This window comes from Euprymna scolopes, chromosome 27, assembly GCF_053919585.1.
Source record: "Euprymna scolopes isolate OS-2025 chromosome 27, ASM5391958v1, whole genome shotgun sequence".
NCBI lineage: Eukaryota > Metazoa > Mollusca > Cephalopoda > Sepiida > Sepiolidae > Euprymna > Euprymna scolopes.
Genome location: NC_136508.1, coordinates 9,715,403 through 9,733,981, shown reverse-complemented (window position 1 = coordinate 9,733,981; position 18,579 = coordinate 9,715,403).

Sequence of the window (18,579 nt, the reverse complement as noted above, 5' to 3'; positions counted from 1 at the left end):
CATTTTTTTTTATAAGTAAGGACGCTAATAATGCCGTCAGTAAGCTTACATGAGCGTTTTTTTTTAGGTGGGTATTCGATTATAGAACTTTTTTAGTTTTTAACAGGTGCTTCTGTAGTTGAATTAACGGGGTTTTTTTTCCGAACGTAACGTGCCGACATTAACCATTAAACCATTAAAGCAGAATCGTTTTATATTTCAAACAATTTCTGGTTACATTAGGGGACTCCGTAGCCCTCTACTGTAAACAGAATTTTTATGTAATATTTAACTGCTTAAGCACCTGTTTACAACTATACAATTTTATAATGAAAAAAGAGTATGTTTTTGTAACCTTATTGGCAGCATCATTGCCGTCCTAACTTATGAGATGAACAAAAATGAACGAATTTTAGTAAAAAAAAAAAAACAGCGACAGTTTCGGAGATGCTTAAAACGAGTATCAGTTAAATATGTTTGGATATGAAGAAATTACTATGTGGGCAGAAAGGCGGTGCTCATTTTACGTTGAATTTATTTGAGAAAATGATCCCCCAGTTTTTGAAAAATGTCTTTATATCATAAAAACTACTAATCTGATACAAATTTTAATATGGTATTCGTTTTCAGCACCACCGAAAACCTTGTTTTATTAGGAGTTGGAAAAACAACTTGACATTGACGATTTTTTTGTTCGAGAAAATGTTCAAAGGTAAGTCAAATAAACACTCATTTTTGGGGAAATTTTTCTTTTTCAAGAAAAATTGAAAAAAAATATATTTTTGTCTTTTGGGGTGTTAATTTTATTCTTTTTATTTTTTTTCTCAAGGAAAACCCTGAAGACTAGAAAAAATTAAACAAAACTGGGTGGGATTGATTTTTTTTTCTTTTTTTTTCATATTAAAACAGATGGTGTTGTTTCCCTCAGACCGTTGTTTTATTAATGGTTTGTGTGCGTAAATCGTATTCTGCATTCGCGTTGAGGTCTTTCTATGTTGCTCGCTCAAACGCCCACAATGGCAATTTTAGGCCTAGACTTGGCAAATAAAAGGTACCAGTCCGGATGATGTAAAGGTTCGGCATGTGGTAGCCTAACACCTCCAGGAATACCCATCGCTTACCTTTTCTTGCTCACATGATGCAGTAGCTTTCATCCGTACCAGTATATTTTTTTCTTGACAAAAGTTGGGGACTTCAGTTGGTGTTTCCAGATGGTCACTTAAAGCTGTAAAATTCATGTTTTTTTTTTTTTTTCTGACGTTAAAGTACGAAATGGTTTGCTTATTTTTTACTAATTTATTTCCTTTTTTTCTTTGCTTTGGTTTTTCAACTCGCGCACGCGCATCGCATTGAAAGCCATCACGCTACACTGTCATTGGTTCAGCTTTATGTTTCGTCAGACTGTTTAATTTTCTCGGCGACGCTCGGCTAACACCGGCTGTTAACGTCATGTTCCGGAGAAAGTTGGGCGTGCTCTGAGTTACGTCTGGCTTACTCTCTCCATGAGTACAAACTTTTTTTTAAGTTTGTTATTGTTGAGTTATCTGGGTTTTTTTTTCACTTTATTTAGTAGATTTACGCCGATAGTTAATCGTTCTGTTTATATAGTTATTTTTTATTTAAAAAAAATACAACCATTGAACTATAAGTGGTGTATTTTCCATACGTATAGATAAATGTGCACTGAACAGATATCATAATACTTATGTTAAATTCAAATTTTGATATATCTTTTAATTTAAACGCGAATAAAACAATTGGGACGCTGAAAATGTACACAGTAACAGAGTACATTGTAAAATGCTCTTATGGAAGTCAACGGGTTAATGTAAATTTATTTGTAAGAAAATTACGTTAAAATAACTTAAATGTAATACTGAAATGAACGATGTAAAAAAGAAATGCAGAAAGTATTAAGACATTTTTATTTGGATAATTTAAACGCGAAAAAAAAAACAATTTGGACACTTAAAGCCTACACAGTAAAACAATACGTTTCCAACGGGTAAAATTGATTCATTTGTAAGAAAATTATGACAGTATAGTTTGTAATACAGAATAGTTTCAAAACATCCCCACCTTCCCATGTTAAATAATAATTTCTAAATAATAGCGTAAATATTTTAGAGCGCGGGTCAAATTCTGCAAAAGTAACAGTTTATATTCATTTGTTTACGCTGTTATAGGTTAATGTTGATGTACGCATACGCAACCGGAAGTCGTAAACCGGATGTTGGATTACGATACCCGTTACAAGGTCATTTGCGTTTTATAATTATATAGATTCAATATTAAGTATAATTTTGTTACCATATATGATATCACATACATCGCTATGGTATAATTATTACCATAACTCGGTATTTTTTTTTTTAGTTTACCGACCCCTCGGCATTCACCTTTGAATTGTCGACTTTTATGGGTTTGGAGGACGCTGAGGACGAATATTGCATTTATTTCTTGCGCAAATGAGGAGTGATTCATATTTGAAGACATTTAGTATCCAACGTAATCACTACAGTTTGGCAAGACAGATGGTCGCCCGTGCATTTACTAAAAAACACACAAAAAAAAACAGATAAACGAGGCCCCCCCAAAAAAATGACCCCATCCCTTCTTTCTCTTTCTCATGATTGGACAAATAATTGTTTTTATGATAGAAAAATATATTTTTGTCGTTTATTGACACAAACACATTTTTCTCTTCTCACGCAAAATCTGATAATCAAACCCGTCACAAATTTACTGTTTGCATGGTATGAACTCCTGGACCCTGGGACTTTTTGAAGAAATGTTAGTTTTAATAAATTGAAGGATCACTTTTTTGTTATAATTCAACCAAGCATGAGCACCCACACGTTGACCCCCCTCAAATAACATTTTGTTTATATTGGCACGGGAGGGGGGTGTCGGCGGTGGCCGGGGCATTGCTGTAATTGTACCATCTAGAAATATCTGCTGTGAAGGCGTGTTTGACAATGAGCACAAATAAAAGACAAGGTCAGATGTTTAAAACCAATTGACTAGAGCTGACATCAGACTGCTTCAGTCACGGTGTGTTCTACGTCTCCATCAGCTTGACAGAAAGTTCAGAAAAAACTCTAAATTCTGGTTCCAAATAAAAGAAGCAGAAATGTAGTTTACCACGAGGCTCTTCAATGAAAACTCTACAAAAGTATATGATGAAAAACTGATATGATCTGATTGTGGTATGTTTTCAGTATTCAATGTGTATGATAAGATTTTAGCACCGAGTTGAAATTTACTTCCCTCTTACAACATCTACTTTCTGGAAAGGGACCCACAAATCGCGTATTTAAGTGTGCAGAAAAGGTCTGTGCGATGCGCGGGTATATATATATATATATATATATATATATATATATATATATATATATAATTTCTATAATTATTTTTTTACTATAATAATTACATACCTACAGACACTTGTGTTTCATCCTTTCGGGATTCTTCAGTGCAGGGTGTCACGATTACTACTAGTCGAACGATTCGAACCCCGCGACACGAGATATCTCTGGCTCGATTAGCGGAGGCCGTATCCATTCGGCTACCATTAACCGTGTGAAATAGCGTTGAATTTTAAACATTTTACTTTAAATGTTCATTACGTCAGACATGCGTAGATCATCGTATAACGATTTGATCACTGTCTAAGAGCTAAATTGACCGACATTTAATTCAACTGAAAGTGCTCAACGATAAGAAACGAATTTCTTAAAGGGGCTGTCATAATTATTTCTTTACTATAATAATTAAATACCTACAGTGTTTCATCCTTTCGGGATTCTTTAGTGCAGGGTGCCACGATTACTACCAATCGAACGATTTGAACCCCGCGACACGAGACATCTGTGGCTCGATTAGCGTGGTCATATCCATTAGATATGTAGTAATTTATAAAATATATATGGCGATAAAGCTACACTGAATATTCGGCGTTTCATCCACTATAGGATTCGTCAGGCTTATGCGTGAATTCTGTAGTTTTTTCTCGTTTTTACATATGATGAGAGTTTTAGTTAGCCAATCAGCTTTCGAATAGCAACCGCGACCATTCTTATCAGCAAATGGGCATGCATTTTATCGAACAAAGGATATGTTTTAGAACTAGGTTAGTGGTTTAAGGCAGACGATTTTCCTCCTTTCTTTTATATATATATATATATATATATATATATATATATATATATATATATATATATATATATATATATATATATACATATGTGTGCACACATACATGCACACATACATATATATATATATATATATATATATATATATATATATATATATATATACATATATGTGTGATCGTTTATGTATATTCATGTTTATTTAGTTTATTTATTTGTTTGGTTTCTATTGTTTTAGTATTAAAGCTATTTTGTATCGCTATCCTAGAGTAAGTTTTATTTTGTGAACACAGTTGTTTGCTATTTCTCGACTACAGTTTAATAGATGTTGGGGTTCTTTAAAGTACAGGATAGCAAATTTTTCCTGAAGGCAGAATTAACATGGGTCGTCTAAATGTCTGCAGTGAATATCCACTTTCTTTGAGTTCCCAGTATTTATTCGCTAGTGTAGTTTTTATACGGTGTTTTTTTTATTTTTGAATTTACTTTTGTGGTCATAGTATCGGGTTTTGAAATCTTACGAAGTCATGCCCCCGTAATATTTCTTGTTATTCGGGGTTGTGTGTTTCGCAAATATTGTTGTTTGATAAAGTACGGTTTTTGTTAGACATTTATTTTGAACTGGGCAAAGTATACGGTGGCTACAGTTGCATTTCTCTTGTTCGTTATTAGTATTTTTATCTATGGTATGGCTGTATTTGTCCGGGGTTTGTTTGTTATTATTATTATTATTATTATTATTATTATTATTATTATTATTATTATTATTATGATGATTTCTGCTAGTGTTGGTATAATTTTTGTAAAGGTATCTACTTTTTATTGCTTATTTTCTTGTCGTTTACATTGTTTTTATTTAGTATTTTGTTATTATGTGCTTTAATTATCATCTCTAAATTTTCACCACAACTGTAAGATAACTTCAAGGTATTTTTATTGAAGGTTTTGTGTAAGGGGTTGGTTGCGGGCAAGTGTTTTTCAATAAGATCTAGAAATTTCTTGCCAAGTTTGTTTTTAACATTTGATTGTATGGGGCCGTATACCAAATTATAGTTCTTTTTCTTCTATTTTTATTTAATGATAATTGTTGGTGTTTTGTTGTTTATATTTGATATCTATATTTTTGTATCCACTATTTTTAGGGCTGTTTCGTAGATATTGGTTGACCTGTTAAATGCATTTTCATCGCTTGAGTTATTACTGAGTCTACTTACGATCGAGTTAGGAATGTGTTTTATAATTGATGGTGGGTGGGTAGGGTTAGGGTTTTAGTGTACAAAAATTGTTTTAAAATTGCATGCGGTGGTTAAATCGCCGTTCTAAAATGTTCTTATGGCTGTTAGAAACATGCGTTAAAATAACTTAAACGTAATACGGAAATGAACGATGGAAAAAAAAATCAAGGAAGTCATCACAATTGTTTATTGAGATAAAGTAAATGCGGAAAAAACAATAGGGACGCTGAAAACGTACACAATAAACAATGAGTTTCTTTGACATGTTGATTATTTATGCATGTACACATGCGTAACCGGAACTCGTAAACAGAATGATCGGTTAAAACACTTGTTACGAGGTCATTTGAGTTATATATATATATATATATATATATATATATATATATATATATATATATATATATATATATATATATATGATGTGATGACGGTGTAATGAGAAATGACATATCTATCTATCTCTCTCTCTATATATATATATATATGTACGTATATACATGTGCATATATATATACAATAATTATATGTACATATATATATATATATATATATATATATATATATGTATATTGTGCGGTCGTGCCATATGTAAACCCGTATCTATAAGAAAACACTAAGACCGTTGTTGTATCATTAAAATTACATGTTTCTATTCGAAAATTATTTTCCTATTCAGACAAAAGTAAATAGTGAACGTTTTTCAGGAATAGATGATAGCTGTGCATTCGCGTTTACGCTTTGTTTATCACAATGTGTGTTTGCTAAGGTAATAATATCTGTTGTTTACTTTTAATTTCGAAGACGTTTTAGGCCCTGTGTCTTACCATGAAAACATACGACCTCCTGATATATTCCTGAATTTTCTACACTGTTCGCCGCAATATTTTAGGAATTCATGCTAAGAAGTAGATGGGTCGTGTCTGATTCGAATTTACGTGAAGGTTCTTACAGGTTCACACCTTAAATATCTGTACTCGAGAAGTAAATGTTTCATATTCTAATCATTATATTATAACTTTTATCATCTTTTCTCTTACATCCATGACGAATTAAATATAGGACACACTTATTTTGAAACATACGATATATAAATGCAATTATTTGTGCACATTGAAATGTTCAATAATCACATGCTCGACTGAAGTAATACTGTCTGTAATATGAGAAAACTTTGGAAATGTACATTTTTTTAGTAACAATAGTTACGTATAAATCATCTATTTATATTTATGTAGTTCAGCAATAATAATTCGAGCCTTCCATTTTATATTAGGAATCATATATTATTACTAAGAATACAGGCGCAATTCTTCTATTATCAGCTTCAGGTTTTTAAAGTTAATGGCCATTCTCGCATTCTGTTAAAGTGTTAGTTCCATTTCGTTTTATTTTTAAAATAAAATATTTTAAGTAGGAAATTGACTATTTCATATTTTGTTTGTATTTAGAAATATGAAGCTGCTAATAAATTTTAAAAGCTTGTCTTGAATATCAAAATAACGTTTCACCTTTCAAACTATTTTAAGAAGTAGCCAATCAATACCTCTGCTTCTCAAACCCGTTTGTGATTTTGTAGTATATTTAATAGTTGGAACATTTTTCTGTCTTATCATCATATGTTTATTTTTAACGGATTAAAACTCTGTAGGATTTTCATCTAATATTAGTTTAGTTTTCTTATACTAGACTTAATTCTTATATGAACTTGATCCCGGTATATACTGCTTTAATATGAGTTGGTTTAGTTTAATATACATTTCCCATACAAGAAATATTGACATATGCAGCCCGTACTTTTTCCTCGGTTCATTAAATATTTCTCGGAGTTTTACTTAATAATCCCACTAAGTTATCCATCAGTTTTTCTGAGTTTCCCAATAGGTTTTCGTTTTGTTTAATTGCGGTTTATCAGTCAAAGTTGTTTAGGCTAATGCTGTGCTAATATACATTAAACAAATGTGCAATATGGTGTCTTTAATAAACTGAAACATACGAGAGTTAGAGTAAGCCGTAGAAGTTAAATTCCTGTCAATAGGTGCTGTATGTAGCTACACAAAGCACACAGTTTATTGAGCGGATGGTAGACATTGCTTTCATAGAAAAACATCAATGTCAAAGGCGACATATGACATGAAAATCATTAACAAATACTTTTATAGTGTTTAGATTCAACGAAAATTATCATATTTACTAACTGCCTTTCAGTCTTGAACCAAGAAGCGTAGCGTTCGTCTTGAATTCAGCTTTGGATTGGTAAACCACCGACATGTCCAGGTGCTGAGATTCTTCAAGGCATATTAACACGCCTGTGGAATCTTTTGTGCGTTCCTATATTCCTACTTCATACAATATAGTTCTCTACAAGTTCAGCGTAAACACTTTTTTAATGAGCCGTTCCCACAAGTAATCTTAACGATTACAACAACATCTCCCCAATTGACTACTGACGACTCATTTACATTTATACGCAACTGACCTATTTATTTTTATGTGTGTGTATATATATATAAATATATTTATATATATATATATATATAAATATATATATATATATATATATATATATATATTACGTGTGCGTATTTATAAAAATGTGTAGTTAAGCAAGTATTTGCTTACATAACATTTCTAGAAAGAAAAGTAATTGTTTGAACTATTTTCTGCTACATGTTCAACACTGACAGGAAAAACACATTGGAATTTATTTTGTTTTTGAAAAAAAAAATATATATATATATATATACATATATACGTATATATATACATGTATAATGTGCGCTCATATATTCATATATGTTTATATAAAAGTATTTGTAGATACGTGCAAAAAGCTATACACATATATACATATATATATATATATATATTATATACATATACCCACATATATGAATATATATCTGTATATAGATATAATCATTTTCTCAATTCGAATAATGTACTCTAATAATTTTGAGATGTAATAAATTGCAGCACTTGTACTTTATTATGAGTTCATGTTGTTTCATGCATTAAATAGTTGTTTTTTGTTAATATCTATATATACATGTGTGTGTGAGTGTGTGTGTTCACGCCCGTGTATATATGTACTTGTGTGTGCTTTTGTTTGTGTGTGTTTAATTATATTCCATCAAGCGATTAACACTAAATGATGAACTATTGTGTATGTAAAATTTGCTAAATTCATATATGTTTATCTTTATGCCAAACTTTAGATAATTAGTTTATTTAATTTATTTACAATTGTAAAAGCTTCCCTACCTTTTTTGCACAGGATCCCCAATAATAATCCCAAACAGTATCATTTGTACATAGTCAAATTTTCTATAGCGAATGTTCTACTACAGAGAAACGTTGGTAGAGATCGCATACCTACATATTCTTTTTTTTAATTTTGATCCCAATTTTGCCCCCTTGACATTTATTGTTTTGAGCTCAAATCGAAGTAAAATGGTTGACGTTTGTCCATTAAACTTACATCTAAAATTGCAAGTGTTTAGACCCAGAATTAGCGGATGTGTTTACTAAAATCTGCAAAGGTCATTGGTGTAAAATCTGACGCCATGCCAGCCAAATTTTCGCTCAAGAACGGACTAAAAGGCTTCTTGCTTATCTGAATAGCCTTTATGTAAAATTTCACATGTGTACATGTAAAATTGGTTTAATATTTTGCTAGAGACTGCAAAGGTAAGATATTTTGAACTTTGACACCTTTACAGCAAAAAAAAGTACGATTAAAAAGCTTGCTCCATGTCTGATTACACATTTGGTAAGATTTCAAATGTTTACACCAAAAAGTAGCTGAATAATTTGGTATAGAGCGTAAAGACCATTTTCAATTTGGCCCCTAATGATAATCCATTAAACTTTATTGGTTGACGCTCCAATTGAATCATAAAGTTAGATCCATGTCCAAGTAACCTATATGAGAAAATCTGTGTTTAAACCCGAAATTGGCGGATGAGTTTTGTAGAGTTGTAAAAGGTTTAATTGTTGATCATTGACCCCTTAACAGCAACATTTCTGGCTGAAACCCGATTAAAAAGATGTTTCCAAACCTCAATTTTTCAAAATACTGAGTCTGTTTACCGAAAATCGACAGTCATTTGGTAAGGAAATGTACACTGACAGACACCCACACCCGCATTAACTTTATATATATATATATATATATATATATATATATATATATATATATACAGTTTCTTTAGACAACTAATTTCGGAATGTTCTCATATCGGATTTATAGTAAACGTCAATTACTTGTAAAATACTTCAGTTCTAAACACTATAAAACCATAATTATCCAGACAATACAACTTCTTTCACGTAAAATATAAATTGAGTGAATATTTTTAACTGAACAACGTATTTACTACTGTCATTGTAAAATTACTTATATTTATTGTACATTTTCTTTTGTACATACCTATATATCTATATATTTCTACGTGCGTGTGCACCTACATAATAATGCAATATTTAAAGTCTAGCAATATTTGTATTCCTTGCTCTCTATATAAATCCTTATATATAATCCGTTATTAATTTATATTTTAAGCGAGTTGATCATAGAACAATGCAGGAAATAACTATGTTACATTCATAGCTGCTCGTAAAGAAAACTCATGCTAATACAGAAAATTTATAGTGAAACCGGCGCAGTTGATCACCAGGACACATAATACCGTAGGTTTTCAATAACACACAAATCTAGACTATGAGGCACTGCATTCTGTAACTTTAGAACTATATTACAGACACATTACATTTGATAAGAAAATCGTACATTTCATCTTTGGAGCGACATAATCACGATCGGCATTATCTTTAAAAGAAAGTAGTTCATATATTTTCCCCTATTCCATTAATCCTCTTACGATCCGATTCTTTACCGCGTTAATTTATATATTTTTTTTACTTTCGTTTGTCTACGCCACCATTAACTGACTACTGAATTCATGCATCTCGCATACTGTAACCCTTTTTATTTACAGAAGCAATGCCGTTTCCCTTGTCGTTCTGATTGGCTTACCTAAACATTCCTACACGCGTGATAATCGGTATCAGGCTCAAAATTGAACGCTTAATTATATTTCAATATGACCTCTTCAGATTACATTACATTCGAAAGAGAGACCTTCTGATTTAATAATTATCACAATAAACATATCGACAAAGCATTACGCATGTATTTACACATTTAAAAAAGCAGCGTTGCAGTGTGTGTGTGTGTGCAATTAAATTATTAGCCTGTATACACTTTAGCACCAGTGTCTGTGTTTATACACGTACATGTGCATGTGTTTATGTTTACTTGCTTCGGTGTGTTTGTACCATAAAACTATTACCTTGCAAAAAACTTGCGCAAGTATGGTTGTGTTTATACACACATGTGTGTGCATGTGCATACATACATGCATGCGTATGTGTTTCTTTTGTTTAATATAGTGCGTCTTTGTGTACGGAAATGAGTGTGCTCGTGTCTATGTGTGTGCGTCTGTGTGTAGCCTTAAGTAACTAAGCCGCTTAAAATTGGGCAGGCCTTTGTGGGTGTTTATACATATATATATATACATATATATATATATATATATATATATATATATATATATATATATATATATATATATATGCGTCTGTGGTTGTTTTTTTTTTTTGCTTGGGTGCATGTGTGTTTTCCTTGAGTATGTGTGCGTGAGTTTGTGTGTATATGTTTGCTTTGTTCAGATCTATTTGTTATGTCAACAGAAATACAACATCAGAATAGATAAAGCACTTAAAACCTTGCCCCCCTACAAATTGTTATTATTTTTATTGTTTCGGTTTTTCCTTTTTTTCCCGTTTTCTTTTCGGTCCATTAGATTCAGGCACGCAGTTAAAAAAACAACTAATTTCCTACTATATTTCATTCCAGTAAGAAATGTGAGGAAACATGCTTGTGCTGACAATTTTGTCTCCCAATTTTGCTTCTGCTAAAATGATATTCACGTGATTATAGTCGTAAACTAAACCTATATGACTATGTAAGTGAAATTGGCAGTATATATGTGGGTACATTTCCCTACCAAACTGTCAATTTAAAGTAAACATACTTGAAATTTGACATAATACATATGGTCACATGGGGAAGTCTTTTTTACCGGTTTTCAGACATAATTTTCCCTGTCAAGTTCAACGATTTAACCTTCGATAACTCATCCACAACTCCTCCGCCAATTTGAAAATTACAATGTAGGTTACTTGTACGTGGAACGAACTGTTTAATTTGATTGTACTCCAAACAATAAATCTGAAGGGGTAAAAATTGCGTTTGAGTTTAAATAAATTTGACCTCTGCGGTCTCCAAATTTTACGACACAAATTTGTAGTCTAAACATACAAAATTTTCCATAAAGTGTATTCAGAGAGAGGACCAGCATTTTACTAAGATTTTGACAGATAATTTGGCTGCTAAGTTGTCAAAGTGCAAAAGATTTTATCTTTGCGACCTCGAACAAACGCGTCAGACAATTTTAAGTCTAAATATTTTAAATTTTACACAAAATGGTATACAGGCATGCAGCAGACTTTTTCGTCAGATTTTTTTAGCGAACATTTGGCGTGCAAGATGACACTGTTGTAAGACTTGACATTTGCAGGTTTTACCAAACTCCTCCGGAATATTGGTTTTAAACACTTGATATTTTACATATAGCTTAGTTGGGCATGGGTCTAATTGTTTAATATGTATGTATATATATATATATATATATATATATATATATAGATATATATATATATATGTATATATATGTATATATATATATATATATATATATATATATATATATATATATATATAAAGATAGATACATGTTCACATGAAGTTATGAAGAGTTAATAGGGCCTGAACAAAGCAAGGCTGAACTGCTAAAAATCAAATGAAGCTAAATATACGAAACACTACTTTGTTAAAGTACACGCTAAACCATTATATTTGTAAAATGATAAAAACTGAGAAAATACTGCATATGCTCAACTGAACATAAAATTCACATCCTTGAACATACTTACGCACCACTTTAAATATAAATCCTTCTGAATTTATTCAAACGGTACTTTAGAAAATAATTATGTCAAATGAAGTGGTGCATATGCCCAGATATAACCGTGCTATTTTTTAATAGTATTTTCCAGTGAACTTCGTTTTTACATATCTTTGGTTCAATAAATTTTAGATGAAAGTACATAATACTTACAAATACACACCAGTTAAGTAGTATAAGTGCACACATCTTAAAATAAAATAATTGTTTGTTTTTTTATAATTACAAACTTTAAACATTGTTAAACGGTTCCTTCATCACTCCATTAAGAATATATATAATAAACTAATATGATAACCCCTATATATTATTTAAATTTTTTCGATATCATTTTTGTTTATTAAATTGTTAACTGATACGACAGAATAATTTAAAAACATTCGCCAGCCCGGTAAAATCATTACAGAAGTAACGAAAACTGGTTTTAATATCGTATACAGTTGAATCCATAACAAACAACACTTAAATAAATGGTTTATTTTATTGTCGCTACGCCGTAATCACGTGATTCAAATTTTATAAGACGAAGAAATTGGGAAAAGGACCAGGAAAACGCAGGTGGGCATGGAGAAACATTAGAAATAAGAATTTTGTTTGATCAAGGAGGATGAGGAAATAGTAATTCTCTATTTTCTGGTAAAGCGTGCTAAAATAAAGAAAATTGCAGGCAAATAATAATAATAATAATAATAATAATAATAATAATAATAATAATAACAACAACAACAATAAGGATGATCATAATAATATGGATAATCATAATAATAATAATAACAACAACAATAGATATGATGATGACCTCAACAACAACAATAATAATAAAAATAAATAATAATAATAATAATAATAATAAAAATCACAACAATAAGGATAATGATGATATTAATAATAACAACAACAACAATAAGGATAATGACAACAACAACGACAATAATAATTATAATAATAAAATTAAATAGTTTCACAAATATATATATATATATATATATATATATATATATATATATATATATATATAGTTACGTTTCATTTAATGTCGGTTTTCCGCTCTAGCCTTTAAGTTTGATATGGCGAAATATTTTTCCAGTGATTTATCAACATAAACATCAGACCCAAGTATAAATATAATTAAAAAAGATCATATTTAAAAAATGTATCTTTGTAACGCATGAGTGTTACGTTTGTAATGAAGTAAATTAACGTGATAAAAGAGAAACGATGTACAAATTTTAGAGGGCGGAGAATTTCCGTAACCGTTAGCAACTTCTCCCCATTTCAAATAGGCAACAACAACGCGTCCGGATCAAGCATTAAATACTCTTAAAGATATAATTAGATTTTTCCAGATTTCGAGATGTCGTAAATATTATTTTAGTGTCGTGATTTAAAACTATTACTTTCGACTCTTACTTTCGGAGGGGATAATTTTGAAAATATGGATAGAGACAGACGGACAGACATACATATAGCCTTTTATATAAAAGAATAGGGTGTGTAGTTGTAAAATTTGCGCAGGCGTAAAATACGTCTAGTTAAGTATATAAGATTATAGAGTCGTTATTTTAATGTTAAAAAAAAAGTATTTAGCTGGCATCAGAAAGAATCGATACCGAATCTGTAGTATTTTAGGCTAGTTCAGATAACACTGTACCAATGTGACACGCATATAGACGAACAAAAAATTTTACAAATATAAATTGAACTAAGATCGATGTTTAACAATTTCCACGTTTTTTTATTCTAATTTAAAGCAATTTTTCGCCCTGACAAACAATTTAATCGAAAAAAAAATGTAAGAACGGACCGTTATAAATACAATAATTTTAGACCCATTCAACTGCTTTCAGATTTTTTTTTATGGATACAGTTTGAAAATATAAAGAAAGTCAGGTTGCCAGACAGTTCGACCTACATACATACATACGACCGTTTTATATATATATATATATATATATATATATATATATATATATATATATAAATGCATGTGTGTATATATGTGTGCATATACATTGTATATATATACATTGTATATATATATACATTGTATATATATACATTGTATATATATATATACATTGTATATATATACATTGCATGTATATATACATTGTATATATATACATTGTATATATATATATATACATTGTATATATATACATTGTATATATATATATATATATATACATTGTATATGTATATACACATTGTATATATATACACATTGTATATATATACACATTGTATATGTATATACATTGTGTATATATATATATACATTGTATATGTATATACATTGTATATATATACACACATTGTATATGTATATACATTGTATATATATATATATATATATACATACATTGTATATATATATATACATACATTGTATATATATATATATATATATACATTATATATATATTTAAATAAGGGAGTAGTCACAAACAATGTGTATTTTTTAACATTATTTTATTATTCCGTATCTTGGTTTTTCATTGAGAATTATGTTTGGATCATTGTAATAATAAAATAATAAATTAAAAACATTATTACAATGATCCAAACATAATTCTCAATGAAAAACCAAGATACGGAATAATAAAATAATGTTAAAAAATACACATTGTTGGTGACTACTCCCATATTAAAATATACATCTTTCTTTCGTTGGATTTTATTAACCCATTTTTATATATATATATATATATATATATATATATATATATATATATATATATATATATATATATATATAATAACACAGCCAAAACAGAGGCTCGCAATGTCTCTCCTGTGGTGCTGAAAACGAATATCACATATAAATTTTGGGCACGATATGAAGAAATTACTTTTGTAAAAATGGGAGATCACTATCCTCTATAAAAATTGACGCAAAATGAGCATTCTTGTGTGCAGGGCGTTTGCTCAGTTGGTAGAGTGATTGCATTGCATGCAAGAGGCTCGGGTTTCGAATCCTGAGTTCGGATGTGTCTAACTGATGAGCCCAAATCAGGGCGAAACTCGAGTCTTGGACTCCCGATTCTTTGACTGTCATGGCTCTTGTGGGCTGCGACGTTTTTTGGCTGTGGAATTTATTATACACAATCTCTCACACTCTGAAAACCTATCATAAGTTGCTCGCTTGGTTAGTATTGCTGGATGGCATCGTCCTTTCGAGTTAAAACTCCTACTTGAGAGACATCAGCTTGGGGTTATTAGCTGGTTGGATGACCGCGTCCCTTGTTGAGACGAAGTAGGTTCATTTCACAGTCGCATTTCGGCGCGGTTTGCTTTATCTGTGTTGGTTTATTACCTTCTTGTGTGCAGGGCGTTTGCTCAGTTGGTAGAGTGCTTGCCTTGCATGCAAGAGGATCGGGTTTCGAATCCTGAGTTCGGATGTGTCTAACTGATGAGCCCAAATGAGGGCGAAACTCGAGTCTTGGACTTCCGGTTCTTTGACTGTCATGGCTCTTGTGGGCTGCGACGTTTTTTGGCTGTGGAATTTATTATATACAATATCTCACATTCGGAAAATTATATATATATATATATATACATATACATACGTAGATAGAGAGAGAGAGAGATACAAGGTTAGACACAGAGAAAGATATGCGAACACATGCATATATATCATATAAAAATATAATGTGGAATAACATGCTCGCTTAGTCTGCTACAACAAGGAATTTCGACAGCAGTACATAAAACGTAACAAAATGTTGTAAACAATACGATAACAATATTTTATACATTATTTGGTTGCTGCAGAAAATGTCGTTTTGTACATATATTAATGGAGTTATATATATATATATATATATATATATATATATATATATATATAAGTGAAAGTGTATGTCGGTCTCTGAGTTTGTGTGTCTGTCTGTGTATATTTCTCTACGCAATAATAACTAAGTTTCAGTCTGCAGAGTCGAAATGTTATATAGGGTACAGAAATTTGGGAATATGTGTGTAATTCGTTTTCGGTCAGAAATTCCCTGTTAAGGGATCAAAGTTCAACGATTTGACCTTTGAGAACACTGCCCAATTCATCCGCCCATTTTGGGTATACACAATTGAATTTTTTAGATATGAGTTCCTTGGACATGTATCAAACTTAATAAATTGAGTTGTACCCAAAACAATAAAGGTTAAGTGGTCATAATAGGGGACAAATTAAAAAGAAAAATTGACCTCTGCGATCTTTACTAAATTACTCAGAAAATGTCTGGTTTAAACATTTGAAATTTTACATAAAGCGTATTCAGAGAGAGGGCAAGCTTTTTAATCGGTTTGGGTCGAAAATTCGAGCAATCAATATATAAAAATATGTGTGTATATTTCCATGTCTGACTAAACCATTCGACGGATGCGAATGGTCTTCACCACACCAGTAGAGTTTTGCAGCTTGACCCTTCAGACCAAAAATACCGAAAAATTGGCTAAAAATATGAATTTCTTTATCTTTTGGCCGATATTTTCACAATTCTTCCTCTCTTTTGAATTGTATGAACTTAATTTAAACCGACGTTACTTTCGGCTTTCCGGTGGTCGAAACAGCAGGGACGTCACGTTTTGTCCGCTTTTTTCCTCCTTTGCGTTACGGGTTCGAGCCTGGCTTCACACTATCACTTTTTCTCAACAGACACCTCCAAAAACCTGCGCAACGCCGGGCACCTATGACAGTATATCTATAAAATAGGAAGTGTATGTCTGTATGTGTGCCTGTCTGTGTACATTTCCCTTTGCAATAACTCTGTAAATTTTAAGTCTAAAACTCGAAATTTTATGCACAGTGTATTGAGATTAGGGAGATATTTGTAATCCGTTTTCGGCCAGAAATGTTCCTGGTAAAATGTAAAAGTTCAAGGATTTAACCTTTGAGAACTGTACCCAACTACTCCGCCAATTTTGGGTATAGACAATTGAAATTTTATATATGGTTTCATTGGGCATATATCATACATAATAACGTGATTTAAGCCCAAAACAATAAATGGTAAGGAAGTCATAATAGGGGTTAATGTTAAATAAAACAAATACCGATGCGGTCTCAACCAAAATACTCAGACAATTTCTGGTCTAAACATTTTAATTTTACATAAATCGTATTCAGAGTTAGGGCAACTTTTTAATCGTTTTGGGTCGAAATTTTTTCGCCGATATTTTCGAAAGTCATAGCCTCTTTTCGTTTGTCTAGCGTTTATAAAAACCTGCGTCACTTCCGGTTTGACGGTGGTCGTAACAGCAAATGCATCAGGGGTTTCCCGTTCTTTTCCCCCTTCGCGGTTACGGGTTCGAGCCTACCTTCCTTTTTATTTTTATTTTCCTCAACACACACTTCCCATAGCCTGGGACACGCCGGCAACCAATGCTAGTATATATATATATATATATATATATATATATATATATATATATATATATATATATATATATGTATGTATATATATATATATATATAAGTTATAAAATGTGTATGGCGATTAAGCTACACTGAATATTCCGCATACGCCTGAAGAATCCTTGAGTGGAGTAAACGTGGAATATTACGTGTAGCTTAATCGCCATATACATTTTATAACTTACTTACTAGCTCTACCTACGTATTGCGTATTTTTGAAGTAAATACTTAAAGTTTACGCATACATCTATATCTTCGTATATAAATTTATGTGAGTAAATTAAGTAGTTTATATGTATATGCATATATATATATATACACATATATATATATATATATATATATATATATATATATATATATATATATATATACACTTCGTACAAAATTATTAACAAGTTTACCTTATTTTAAATATTTAAGGAAATAGTGAATAAAATCCATGGAAATTTGAGAACGTGCTTACGATACATATCAACTACTCCGGTTCGAAAATTAAAGTATTTACAGCAGTAATACCGAAACTATGGCAGAATATTGTAATATCTGTTGATTTCAATGTATTAACTTATTAAGGCGGTTGAGAAAAAAACATAAGATTCCCATAACTTGTTTATTGAAATAATATCCTAACATTATATACACGAGGATCAATATTTGGAAAACAATAACTACATAGCAATTTCTACGTGGGTATAATCAGTAGA